This window comes from Hydractinia symbiolongicarpus, chromosome 13 (genome assembly GCF_029227915.1).
Source record: "Hydractinia symbiolongicarpus strain clone_291-10 chromosome 13, HSymV2.1, whole genome shotgun sequence".
Taxonomy (NCBI): domain Eukaryota; kingdom Metazoa; phylum Cnidaria; class Hydrozoa; order Anthoathecata; family Hydractiniidae; genus Hydractinia; species Hydractinia symbiolongicarpus.
Genome location: NC_079887.1, coordinates 22,912,420 through 22,927,034, shown reverse-complemented (window position 1 = coordinate 22,927,034; position 14,615 = coordinate 22,912,420). Strand labels below are relative to the sequence as shown.

Genomic DNA, 14,615 nt, shown 5'->3' with positions numbered 1-14,615 from the left:
GCATATAATTTTTTTTCTCTACATCAGAAAGTATCATCTATAAAGACTTCAAGGCTACAAACATGCGTGCAGGATGCCCATTGAGTAATATTGTCGTCAAAATTGAGGATTTCAAAAAAAGTTATGCATTTAAAGATACATCCACCAGCACTGTAAAATGTATTAAATATCAGTAAATAGAAAGTTTGTTTTGACGAGAGAACAGAGCCAACACAAGAAGATGTATTTGTTAGAAATGTGTTACGTTACTAGCTTTAAGAAGGTAATTAATATCGCTAAAAAGATTTAAAAGTTATTGTTGTTGATTCAACTGGTACTTATATGCAACAAACTTGTACTTGCTAGATAGCTAGTTCAAAATGTTTGAAGTTTATTGTATTAGAAAACTTGAGTTAAAAGCAAGGTACGTTATATTTATCGAGTAAATTATGGTATCGAGTAATATATGAATATTCAATATATGTAGAGGATATTTAGGATGTTGTTTTTATCATTAGTTATCATAAACTTTACCGCCACCATTAGCTCGAAAACCAACAGCCGTTTTGATAGCCCCCTTAAGTAATTATTTCTAAGGAGTTGCTTCACTTGTCGAAAAAAAACTTGTATATTATATACTATTAACTTGTATATTTCTTTATCTATCCTTTTGCTTCTTTTATTTTATTTACCCTAAAGTGTTAAAACAAAAATGGATGCTGCTGGTATAGTAAACTTACACAATCGATGCAAAACTATTTAAGCTCCTTATATCTTTGTTTTCCTCGTAGCTGCCATAAGTAAGTTTTTGGTACCTAGAGTTGATAAAACTTTAACTTTGTCTTGTAAAAATATGCTGTAAACGGCACCTGTTTCTTACATCGCGAATACGTATAAAAATTCTGTATTATCTATCTCAGAGTGTCTATATCTAAAAAAGATGTCATTTACAAAGGAAAACACACACCATTAACGCAAAAATGTCTGATCCCTTTCTTTCCTCACTTTCATCTTAAGACTTTATAAGTTTGCTTAGGTGAGAATTTATCAAAGTTGACATGTAACAATGCGTGTTTAGCGGCACCTATTTTTTACATTGCAAATATGTATTAAAATTCTGCATTATCTATATGAGAGTGTTTGAATGTCAAAAAGAAGTCATTTACAAAGGAAAACAGACACCATTAACGTAAAAGTGTTTAATTCTTAGCATTCTTCATTTTCATCTTAAGCCTTTATGAGTTTGCTAATGTAAAAATATATCAAATTGTTGTTGACATGTAACAATGCGTGTTTAGCGGCCTCCATTTTTTACATCGCAAATTTGTATTAAAATTCTGTATTATCTATATGAGAGTGTTTAATGTCAAAAGGATGTCGTTTGGAAAGGAAAACAGATACCATTAACGTAAAAGTGTTTAATTCTTAGCATTCTTCATTTTCATCTTAAGCCTTTATGATTTTGCTAATGTAAAAATTTATCAAACTGTTGTTGACATGTAAAAATGCGTGTTTAGCGGCACCTATTTTTTACATCGCAAATATGTATTAAAACACTGTATTATCTATCTCAGAGTGTCTATATCTAAAAAAGATGTCATTTACAAAGGAAAACAGACACCATTAACGGAAAAGTGTTAATTCTTAGCTCTCTTCATTTCTATCTTAAACATTTAAGAGTTTGCTATGGTAAGAATTTATGAAATTGATGTTGACATGTAACAATGCGTGTTTAACGGCACCTGTTTCTTACATCACAAATATGTATTAAAATTCTGTATTATCTATCTCAGAGTGTCTATATCTAAAAAAGATGTCATTTACAAAGGAAAACACACACCAGTAACGCAAAAATGTCTGATTCCTTTCTTTCCTCATTTTTATCTTAAGCCTTTATGAGTTTGCTATGGTAAGAATTTATGAAACTGATGTTGACATGTAACAATGCGTGTTTAGCGGCACCTATTTTTTACATCGCAAATTTGTATTAAAATTCTGCATTATCTATATGAGAGTGTTTAAATGTCAAAAAGAAGTCATTTACAAAGGAAAACAGACGCCATTAACGCCAAAGTTTTTAATTCTTAGCTTTCTTCATTTTTTTGCTAAGCCTTTGTAAGTTTGCTTAGGTGAGAATTTATCAAACTGTTGTTGACATGTAACAATGCGTGTTTAGCGGCACCTATTTTTTACATCGCAAATTTGTATTAAAATTCTGTATTATCTATATGAGAGTGTTTAATGTCAAAAGGATGTCGTTTGGAAAGGAAAACAGATACCATTCACGTAAAAGTGTTTAATTCTTAGCATTCTTCATTTTCATCTTAAGCCTTTATGAGTTTGCTAATGTAAAAATTTATCAAACTGTTGTTGACATGTAAGAATGCGTGTTTAGCGGCACCTATTTTTTACATCGCAAATATGTATTGAAACACTGTATTATCTATCTCAGAGTGTTTTAATGTCAAAATGATGTCGTTTAAAAAGGAAAACAGGCACCATTAACGCCAAAGTTTTTAATTCTTAGCTTTCTTCATTTTTATGCCAAGCCTTTATAAGTTTGCTTAGGTGAGAATTTATCAAACTGTTGTTGACATGTAAAAATGCGTGTTTAGCGGCACCTATTTTTTACATCGCAAATATGTATTAAAATTCTGTATTATCTATCTCAGAGTGTCTATATGTCTAAAAGATGTCATTTACAAAAGAAATCACACACCATTAACGCAAGAATGTCTGATCGCTTCCTTTCCTCATTTTCATCTTAAGCCTTTATAAGTTTGCTTAGGTGAGAATTTATCAAACTGTTGTTGACATGTAACAATGCGTGTTTAGCGGCACCTATTTTTTACATCGCAAATATGTATTAAAATTCTGTATTATCTATCTCAGAGTGTTTTAATGTCAAAAGGATGTCGTTTAGAAAGGAAAACAGACATCATTAACGTAAAAGTTTATAATTCTTAGCTTTCTTCATTTTTATGCCAAGTCTTTATGAGTTTGCTAATGTAAGAATTTATCAAACTGTTGTTGACATGTAAAAATGCGTGTTTAGCGGCACCTATTTTTTACATCGCAAATTTGTATTAAAATTCTGTATTATCTATATGAGAGTGTTTAATGTCAAAAGGATGTCGTTTGGAAAGGAAAACAGATACCATTAACGTAAAAGTGTTTAATTCTTAGCATTCTTCATTTTCATCTTAAGCCTTTATGAGTTTGCTAATGTAAAAATTTATCAAACTGTTGTTGACATGTAAAAATGCGTGTTTAGCGGCACCTATTTTTTACATCGCAAATATGTATTAAAATTCTGCATTATCTATATGAGAGTGTTTAAATGTCAAAAAGAAGTCATTTACAAAGGAAAACAGACACCATTAACGCCAAAGTTTTTAATTCTTAGCTTTCTTCATTTTTATGCTAAGCCTTTATAAGTTTGCTTAGGTGAGAATTTATCAAACTGTTGTTGACATGTAACAATGCGTGTTTAGCGGCACCTATTTTTTACATCGCAAATTTGTATTAAAATTCTGTATTATCTATATGAGAGTGTTTAAATGTCAAAAAGATGTCATTTACAAAGGAAAACAGACACCATTAACGGAAAAGTGTTAATTCTTAGCTCTCTTCATTTCTATCTTAAACATTTAAGAGTTTGCTATGGTAAGAATTTATGAAATTGATGTTGACATGTAACAATGCGTGTTTAGCGGCACCTGTTTCTTACATCACAAATATGTATTAAAATTCTGTATTATCTATCTCAGAGTGTCTATATATAAAAAAGATGTCATTTGCAAAGGAAAACACACACCAGTAACGCAAAAATGTCTGATTCATTTCTTTCCTCATTTTCATCTTAAGCCTTTATAAGTTTGCTTAGGTGAGAATTTATTAAAATTAATTAAAATAGTTGGCACTAAGGATGGTCGTTATTCGCGAAATTAGCAAAATTGTTTTCCGTAAACTTTAGGTATTTCCCCCTTCTGTTTAGTAGTAGTAGTAGTAGTGTGTGTTCTTTTCGTCAAAGAGAGTTTCAAGTTCGTTTATATATACAAGTTCGTATCGTTTAAAAGTAAATAGAAAATATATACATACATCAGCTTGTATATTAAAGATCTTAAACCATACGAAAAAAATTAAAAGACTGACTGGAGCTTGCAGAAAGCAATTTTGCCTTATCACCAAGCTCCACCATAAGTTTCGTTAGAGTAGAGAGTTATTATTCCTTGTTGTTATTTGAAAGAAAGTAACTTCGTTTTCAAATTTCGCAATAAAATTTTTCACACACTGCTTAAAAACACATAATGATGTGAACTTTTTTAAATCTCTGTCTAAAAAGTTATTCCATAGATGTGGTCCTCTTTTAGATATAGCAAAACTAGTTCGCTGCGTAACAATTTTTGGTTGCCTTAGATTATTTTTACGAAATCTAGTCGAAAAATTGTGATTTATTAGCTCAAAACTATTGTTGAATGTTTGTGGTGCTAACTTATATTTAACTTTAAACATGAAGATTAAGTGTTGATAGACATTTATTTCATAAACGTTAAGCGCCTTTATATCTTTCATTAAATGCCTTGAGTGAGTGCCATGATCCTGGTGGTAAATTATCCTAGTTGCTCGTTTTTGTTTGCTTAAAATTGGTTTTTATTTGGTCCTGTGTTTGCATAGTTTATGTACGAGTGAATTAGTGAGAAGTATATGTTTTTTAAACACATCTGGTTCAAATAGATTTAGCTCTACAAAGAATACCAATATTTTTCGAGATTTTGTTTTCTACCAATTCAATATGTTTATTCCAAGTAATATTTTGATCTAGGATTACTCCAAGAAATTTACTTTCTGTTTCCCTTTCAATTTCTATATTGTTTATTGCTAATTTTGGTAGTTTTAAAGGAATGTGATCTCTTCTACTAAATCTTCTACTATATTAGGTTTTTTTATATTTAAAGACAATTTGTTTGCACGAAACCACTCATTTATATCGATAAGTTCCATATTTACAGATTCGAACAAATCCTTTATGTTGCTATGAGAGTAAAAATGTTTACACTGAAGAGCTTGGCATTGGAGAGGGTATTGAAGTCCAGGTAAATTAAATTCGTAGAGAAAGGCAACCTAGAAATCGATATAATTAAAATTTAAATTGTAACAATCTTTTTTATGTCTGTTACATAAAAGCTGTTAGAAAATGATATAAATTGAGAATGTCATGAAATTTCCTTTTTCGTAAAATTTACACAATTCAATTCTTGCGACATATCAGGACTTGCGAAACTAACTCTCGCGGATTTCTCTTTGGTTTTTTAGGACAATGTGTTGTCAGATAGATAACTTCATTTATGAACAATTCAATATCACTGACTAATAAATTAAACTCAAATCTACAAAACTGTGTTCATTCCATTCTAATGTCATTGACTTTTAACAGGATAAGGAAGTCCAAACAAAATTATGAGCTAGTTATTTTATGTACTTACAAAGAGATTTGATCAATTATACATACATTTACAACGTGCAACTTGTACAACGCCCCTCCAACAGCTAATTCAATTCGCAGTAATCTAGACTAATTTTAACGCATTTAATCTAGAGAAACAAAAGTCAATGGATGAACATTGACGAAAGTTCCAAAGTTCCGTAGCAAAATAATGACTGACAATAAAAGTAAAGACGACAAAATAGTAGTGTGTATTGAGTTTACTTAGAAGGATAATAAATAAGGCGTCAAGGTATTTATTATCCATTTTTTGTAAAAATTAGTTTATTTAGCACGTAGTCTAAAGTAGCTAACAGCAAAACTTTTGACACGTGTATTAATTAACGCAATTTGGCGTATTTTTTGTATGTATTATGTATAGCTCTCAGAATTTCAAATTTTTATTACACGGGCAAACAACATTTTATATAAAGTATAGTAGACTATATTCGAACCTGCACATATTCTTATTTTAGGTTATATGAAAAGATTGTATTTCCCGCAAATTTTTTTAACAGAATTTAACGTAAATTTCCCTCGGTTATTTGAAATTTCAGTTATTTAAGGCTGTTATCTTACTCCCTGAACCAAATACTCACCCAGTTATTGAAAATTTAGAGCAAAAATAAGGTTTTTTAACTTTAAAAAAAAGCTTTGAAGATGAAAATATTCGTCCTGTTCATAAAAATATAACTATGTACAAAGCAACCTTTTCAACACTTATCATTTCTCCATTTCTAGAAATATAGAGCAAACAATTCTTCTTCTTTGTCATGACCAAGATTTATAGCTTTTTCTGTGACTTTCGCTATGCAAATAAATATTCAGTGGATCTAATTTGACAAAGTAAAATATGGTCTTTGCGTATTTGGCACTTGTTCCTTTTGGTAAATGCCCCACTACATTCTCTTTCTCATCTATAACAGCCACGGCAGTAAACACTATTGTGAAACAAAAAAGCCAGCTTTAATAAAAGATTTTTTAGGCATTATTAATAAGTTGTTTCTGGTATTATTATTAGTTAAAACAGTACAGTAGTATCTAAATATGTCTTTTTTTTATAAACACCTCCAATTTCAGTTATTCGAAGCAAATTCTTATCGCCCGTGGGGCTTTGATTAACCGGGAGTCTACTGCGCAATATTGTAAAAGTGTGTCACTTGTAGTTTTAATTTTACAGATGAAGAGTGGCGATGTCAGGTGTCTAAACTGCTTTAATAAAAAATAACAGAAAAAAGCGAAAAAAGTTTTCCCTGACATAATTGTGAAGAATATTATTTACAAAACTTTGATAAGAAATAAGTTTTTTCTTTTAAGAAATACATTGCTATTTCTGACCCAATCTTTCAGGTTCATGAAAAACTTTTTGGCATCCTATGACTTTTTATGGCATATAATACATTTGGAATAACTAAAATGTAGACGCTAAAGCCTTTAAGATCTAACTTTAACGATAAAAGGATTGTCCTTCCGCCAAAACTAATATTTACTTTTTATTTTGAGGTAACGAATATTAATTACTGCTACTTTTTGGGAAAGTGTAGCTGATTTTTGCCTTTTACTCACGCAAGCATCGGCTTAGATTCTGCACGCTTTTTAAAACACTTGAATGCCGGCGGCGATATTAAGATAAGGTTTGGTTGTACCATACATGATATAAGTTCTCTTTTGTAACCTGTCTGTAAACAATTTTGTAGTTTTAGTAATAATCACTGCAGTTTGCGAATGTTGTCCCTTACCATCGCTTGTCCTGTTCAATTTTTTGGAATAATAATATCAGAACATTTTATGTAAAATTCCATTCTGGTCCCACTTCAACTCTGTTTGTTTAAGAGCTATTTTTATGTATAAATTTGACAACAAAATGATCAAATTAGACAAACTGTTATTTGAAGGTATTTCTTTTGTGGGAATTTGTTATGTTCCGCTCCATAATTTCATTTTGCACTTTTTTGTGATTCAGAAAAAGAGCACCAGCCACTTGTAAGCTACACGTTTAATGTATTTTGCATAAAAATCCAACTCCTGAATTAGCCAGGACTAGGAGTTTCTTTAATTTTTTCAGCAAATGTATACTTAATATAATATTTTAGTGAAACGTATCAAAAATCTCACTGATATTATAAAGCAATTAAACATTTCTTATTAAGCCAACCAAAAATCTTTTATTCATTCGCCATATATGGGCTACACATAGAGATAAAATAAATTATATCTATGGCCTACAATACTATTGTGTTTAAATGTCCTGTAAATTGCATGCAGATTGCATGCACGTATTCTTTACCATTTAGATTTTACACTTTATAGTATTATAAGTTAAGTAAAATAAATCTGCAGTGAAACTGTTGCGAACACAAAGAACACGGGTATTAGTATAAAGGATTGTTCGCGGCTCATGAAAAAAAACCACGTGTTTGGTCGTCTTTTAATTTTACAATTTCCGTCACAACAAAGTATTTTCGTGTGTTTTCAGAATTTCAATTTTTTTAGCGGCCAAAAATAATATAGAGATCTTATATAAAAACTGCAAAACCTCCACAATACGTTTTAACGGAATATTCCAGTTAGTAGTTACTCAGAAGTATATGTTAACAAAAAACAAAACATAAAAAAGAAAAATCAAATGTAAAGTTTGTTATTTTTCAGGTTCCGCTAAACCCACGTTTTAACACACGTAGAAATTTATAGTGTTTATGGCTAAAGTAAAGGAAAAAAAAGCAAAGTAAGGAAGTTTATCGGCCTTGTAGTAAATGTGATGCATATATGACAGACTAAAAACACTTTTATTTTTCAAAAATTTTGGTTCCGCTAAACCCACAATTTTACAATCGTGTCTGTTAAAAATTTGTGGTTTAGCGGCACCAAAATAAATCACTTTTAAATACTTAGAAACACTATTTTATGGGCATAGCAGCAATAAATTTACCGGCACCAAATTTGGTGCCGATAAAATAGTTGGTGCCGCTAAGGCGGTGTTTATACACACTTTGGTGCCGGTAAACACACATTGGTGAAAACAGACAGACAGACAGACAGACAGACAGACAGACAGACAGACAGACAGACAGACAGACAGACAGACAGACAGACAGACAGACAGACAGACAGACAGACAGACAGACAGACAGACAGACAGACAGACAGACAGACAGACAGACAGACAGACAGACAGACAGACAGACAGACAGACAGACAGACAGACAGACAGACAGACAGACAGACAGACAGACAGACAGACAGACAGACAGACAGACAGACAGACAGACAGACAGACAGACAGACAGACAGACAGACAGACAGACAGACAGACAGACAGACAGACAGACAGACAGACAGACAGACAGACAGACAGACAGACAGACAGACAGACAGACAGACAGACAGACAGACAGACAGACAGACAGACAGACAGACAGACAGACAGACAGACAGACAGACAGACAGACAGACAGACAGACAGACAGACAGACAGACAGACAGACAGACAGACAGACAGACAGACAGACAGACAGACAGACAGACAGACAGACAGACAGACAGACAGACAGACAGACAGACAGACAGACAGACAGACAGACAGACAGACAGACAGACAGACAGACAGACAGACAGACAGACAGACAGACAGACAGACAGACAGACAGACAGACAGACAGACAGACAGACAGACAGACAGACAGACAGACAAACATAGAAGCATATGTGTGGTTAGCGGCACCAAAAATACGTTTGTTAAAATGCGGGGTTAGCGGCACCAACGTTTTCTTATCGTAAATAAACCCTGGGTTGGTTTAATTGAATAAATAAGTCAATAAACACTCGTTAAGCCAGGTTTGGTTACTTCTAGCACTTCGGAAATCCGGTGCCGCTAAGCCCTCAAAAAAACATTCATGGTTTGTAAAAACACTGCCTTAGCGGCACCAAAAAGTAATCAATATAATTTTATTTTAATTACTTATTTTAAAACTTTTATGGCTTATAGGAAAGATATGGAGTGAGCTTTTATTCCTAATCACATGTTTTTGTTGTATCTTAACCCGGTTCCGCTATACCCACAAAATGCCATTGCCCAAAAGTTTGTTTATCATTTGGATATTGACATTTTGGGTGTTTAATGGCACCAAGAGAAGAGCAAGATTAAAGTTGCACACTGAGGTATTTTAAGCCGACATTTTTGATTTGATAGCAAAAATAAAGGACAATACTAAAAAGGTAAACATATTTTTAGTTGGATTCTAAGTAATAATTCAATGCAAAGCAAAACAATGAGTAAAAACTTCTGCATATCTTTTCGATCCACTAGTAGAGTCCCTGACATACAGCAGGTTTCTTTGTTTACTAGAATTTGTTTTGCTAATTCAGTACTCTTGTTAGGAGTGATACAAGTCTTGAGCTTTTTTATTTTTGTTTAATAGCATGAATAGCAGAGGGAGGAGAATAAAGAACTGATTTAACTAGAAACTTTAAAAAAAGGTAAACGTCACTATAATTTTTTTTATAAGAAACACTTTATAAAATTGTGGACTCAAAAAAGCCAAATGTAATTTAAAGATACTTTTAAGAAGCTTTAGGAAACTTTTTACCTGGCACAGGCTAAGAAAATGGCCACTATTAGGAAGCTTAGGTGTACGGGTAACACTAATTTTTTCACACTTATCACATCCAATAAAAAGTGTCCTATATTTGGATAAAACATGAACAGCTCCTGTTTTTCAATATTTCCTTCACCTCATTGAATGTCATTAACGCAAGACCCAAATAGAGCATAAGCGTACGTCCAACTTCAAAATAATAGTAATGTGTAAGAGTTTGATAGAAAAAAATCAAAGGGAGTTCTGCATATTTTTTTTTTGTTTTTGAAACCAAGTCATTTTAATTTTTAATTTTCATCAAGATATACAAGAAAACATGAAATAATTTATCTATATATATATATGAAACTCATTCTGTAATTGTGAGTTTTTGAGCAACCTTTCGGTTGGTCAGAATAACCTTATATATAATACACTCAACATTTGAACTCATGATAATGTTGTTAACACAAACTTTTTTGTATATTGTGTTTAATTGCTCATAATCAAGTGCACATTTCGAATACATGGTTTATTGGAAAACTTGCAATTGGTTTTATTTATCCAATTTATTTTTTTTTTTTTAAAAAAAAGATGCGACTGGTTTGGTGACATAACCTGTAACTTTTAACAAAAAGATAAAACTTTGACAGTATTCTGTTCTTAAATGAAATTAATAAAATCTTATTCCATGTGTTGTTATTATACACATTTTTTTTTTATAAGAAAACCAATTTTTGACCTGTGCCTCAATTTTTTTAGCAGAATACCGGAATTACATTAGGTTTCGTAAATATTTTCTTAATTTTTATTCCTTTATTCTGACTTTATTCTGACTCAAATTAAACTAGTTCCATGTTTTATTTGAAGTTATAGTTATGTATTTTTTGAAGACATCTTTATTTTTAATGAAAAAATAAACTTCTTTTGTTATTTTTACAATAAAACTTTGCTAGGATGTATATTTCATTAATAAATAAGAAACTTGATTGTTTTGTGTTTTGAAATTATGGTTTAAAAGCTGTGAATGGTCTCCAAAAATTGGATCTTAACATGCTGAGGCTAGGGATTTTCTTAAAATTTTCTTAAGGTTTTGAGGTTTTTTGAGCCTCAGATAATAATTCGTCTTATAAAAAAAGGACGTGTAGTCAGCATATATTTTAGCTAAAAAGTTGGTTTTATTTCTCCCATTTATTAGAACTTATTTCTGTATAAACTTTTAGAAATTGTGACATTTTTGGAGTATTTCTTAACAAAAAAATCTTTTTTCTAAAGAATGTGCTTTTCAAAATATCTTACGTATATAGTGATTAAAGTGATGAATATAGTTATGCTATTTCTGATAACTTTGTAACTAACCTTTTATGGTAAGAAATGTATTTTAAAAACCAATGTTTAGGGAAAAAATGGAACATACTTCTCTTGTTGAATTTAAGTATTTAAATGACTTTGCATTCAGTATGTGGAGTAAACTGTTCAAAGTATTTCAAATGGATTTCCACTTCATTTTCTCACATATTATGGTTGTTATTATAGTGAAACTAAGGAATGGAAAATCCTTGATATGGATATATGTTATCATCTAAAAGTGAAAGGTAATATTTTTGGTATTTATTTGTATCATCTTCGGTTGTATTCATTTGTGTATTGTCTTTATTTATTATATTTTTTTATATGAGTCGTGAAAATATTTTTATAGGGGATGTTCCACGAGCTGTTGGCAACACCCAAATTTGACCTGAACGCTTGGACAGAAATGTAGTGAACATGCAGAATGAAATAATATTGACGAAAGGTGTACTAAAAACGTTCCTTTGTATTGTAGATACCAATAAAAGTTTAAACATTGAAAAGATACTTGTTTTAAATGACAGTTTGTGTAAAAACACTAAGTTCCGGATACAGATAAATTATAGTGAACTCACTACAAGTGTCACTATAGCTAATAAATCATTTATGGAGCATATTTATTTTTAATGAATGGACAGCCTGAATCTTTGAGCGTTATCTTTTCTTTTTACTTTGTATTCTTATATATCACAGTATGTGTAGTCATTTTAGTAATTCTTTATGAAATTTTGTATATCATGAAATACAATAATTTTACCTTTGTTGTACTCTCACTGTAATTGGCATGTTTCTGCTAAGAACTCCCTTATAAATGCATCTTGCCTTACCTATCTATTGAACTTGAAATCATGAAAAGGTATAAAATGTAAACATAGTAGTTTTGTATTTTTAGTTTATTACACACATCTTTTCATAAGAAACACAGTTTTAAGAATCACGAGATGGGCATTATAGGTAATTACTAGTCATTGGGGCTTTAATGGAAGAAACAATTTGTATTCTTAATTTATCAAAAGACACATTTACTTGGGTTTGAAAACAATTTTTAAGGGACTAAGAATTAAAAGTTTCTTTTTTTTTTCGCGTCAATACAGACTTTACATTGCATTTCAAAATTTACTTGATGTTCGATCCTGAACGAAAGAAAAAGTGTTGCGTAGTGCTTAAGATAACATCAGTCAACTCTCGTGTTTATAAGAGAAATGTTCTTACAATGAGGTTGTGTTCTACAGTCATTATTTCCGTGATCTCGACGTTTAACCAATTGAAACCGTTATGCATATTAATTTACTGTTTCTTAAGTAATACTAATTTTTGAGCAAATAAATTTGTGATTTAAAAAAAAAAACATTGTGACAATTTATTATTGCAAATGACGTGAAATTATTAATACTACAAGCAGGTCGTTAATGATTTTCTGTCATGACTTTGGCGAACGCGTTTTTTTTTGTGCGGAGAAAGTTATTTTTTTCTCAATCGAGATCAATTTTCCACAAACTGCTGACATTTCTTGAACTTTTTAGCTTTACTGAATGACACCATAATTCTAGTTCATGACAATAGCGAGGGTTATTGCCTTAAAAATAAGTACCAGTAAAGTATTCTGATTGGTTTAGAAGTCACAAGTTTACTAACAATTAAAGTCCTAATTCATTATCTTTTTTAGCTAAACAAACCAATATTTCGAAAACAACCGATCGTTTTCTAGGATATACTTATGGTTTGACTTTAGTTTTAAGTGAATTGGAGGAAATCGCTTTATATCCAACTTTTGTGATGCTCTTTAAAAACAAAACCTACTAAAAACAACAAGTAATAAATGTCAGTCCAATATATCAAATTTTTTGAGGCCAATCTAATCATTTATAACACACACAGCCGCCGAAATCAGAGTTGAAATTGTTGTACTCAAGACGCAACAAGGAATTTCGCGGTTCTGAGCACGAAAATTAAACGGTAAGAAATAAATTTAAAAGTCAGCCAACTCCAGCATAAGAATGACATAAGATTTGAAAGTTGCTTCACCACACCATTGACAAGTGGTACACAACTTGAAAGAGTTGCTTACTGTTTTTAATGACCATGTAAATATGGTACTACGTGAGAGCACTTATGCATATAATTTTTTTTCTCTACATCAGAAAGTATCATCTATAAAGACTTCAAGGCTACAAACATGCGTGCAGGATGCCCATTGAGTAATATTGTCGTCAAAATTGAGGATTTCAAAAAAAGTTATGCATTTAAAGATACATCCACCAGCACTGTAAAATGTATTAAATATCAGTAAATAGAAAGTTTGTTTTGACGAGAGAACAGAGCCAACACAAGAAGATGTATTTGTTAGAAATGTGTTACGTTACTAGCTTTAAGAAGGTAATTAATATCGCTAAAAAGATTTAAAAGTTATTGTTGTTGATTCAACTGGTACTTATATGCAACAAACTTGTACTTGCTAGATAGCTAGTTCAAAATGTTTGAAGTTTATTGTATTAGAAAACTTGAGTTAAAAGCAAGGTACGTTATATTTATCGAGTAAATTATGGTATCGAGTAATATATGAATATTCAATATATGTAGAGGATATTTAGGATGTTGTTTTTATCATTAGTTATCATAAACTTTACCGCCACCATTAGCTCGAAAACCAACAGCCGTTTTGATAGCCCCCTTAAGTAATTATTTCTAAGGAGTTGCTTCACTTGTCGAAAAAAAACTTGTATATTATATACTATTAACTTGTATATTTCTTTATCTATCCTTTTGCTTCTTTTATTTTATTTACCCTAAAGTGTTAAAACAAAAATGGATGCTGCTGGTATAGTAAACTTACACAATCGATGCAAAACTATTTAAGCTCCTTATATCTTTGTTTTCCTCGTAGCTGCCATAAGTAAGTTTTTGGTACCTAGAGTTGATAAAACTTTAACTTTGTCTTGTAAAAATATGCTGTAAACGGCACCTGTTTCTTACATCGCGAATACGTATAAAAATTCTGTATTATCTATCTCAGAGTGTCTATATCTAAAAAAGATGTCATTTACAAAGGAAAACACACACCATTAACGCAAAAATGTCTGATCCCTTTCTTTCCTCACTTTCATCTTAAGACTTTATAAGTTTGCTTAGGTGAGAATTTATCAAAGTTGACATGTAACAATGCGTGTTTAGCGGCACCTATTTTTTACATTGCAAATATGTATTAAAATTCTGCATTATCTATATGA

The 14,615-nt window shown here is 31.1% G+C and overlaps 1 long non-coding RNA gene across 1 annotated transcript; it reads left to right on the top strand.

Moving 5' to 3' along the window:
• The first annotated feature begins 9,010 nt into the window (after positions 1–9,010).
• LOC130624216 (uncharacterized) lies at positions 9,011–12,155 on the top strand. The gene is made up of 4 exons (XR_008981191.1): positions 9,011–9,679; positions 9,883–9,940; positions 11,575–11,633; positions 11,738–12,155. It is a non-coding gene; the product is annotated as an uncharacterized LOC130624216 (long non-coding RNA).
• Positions 12,156–14,615: the final 2,460 nt, after the last annotated feature.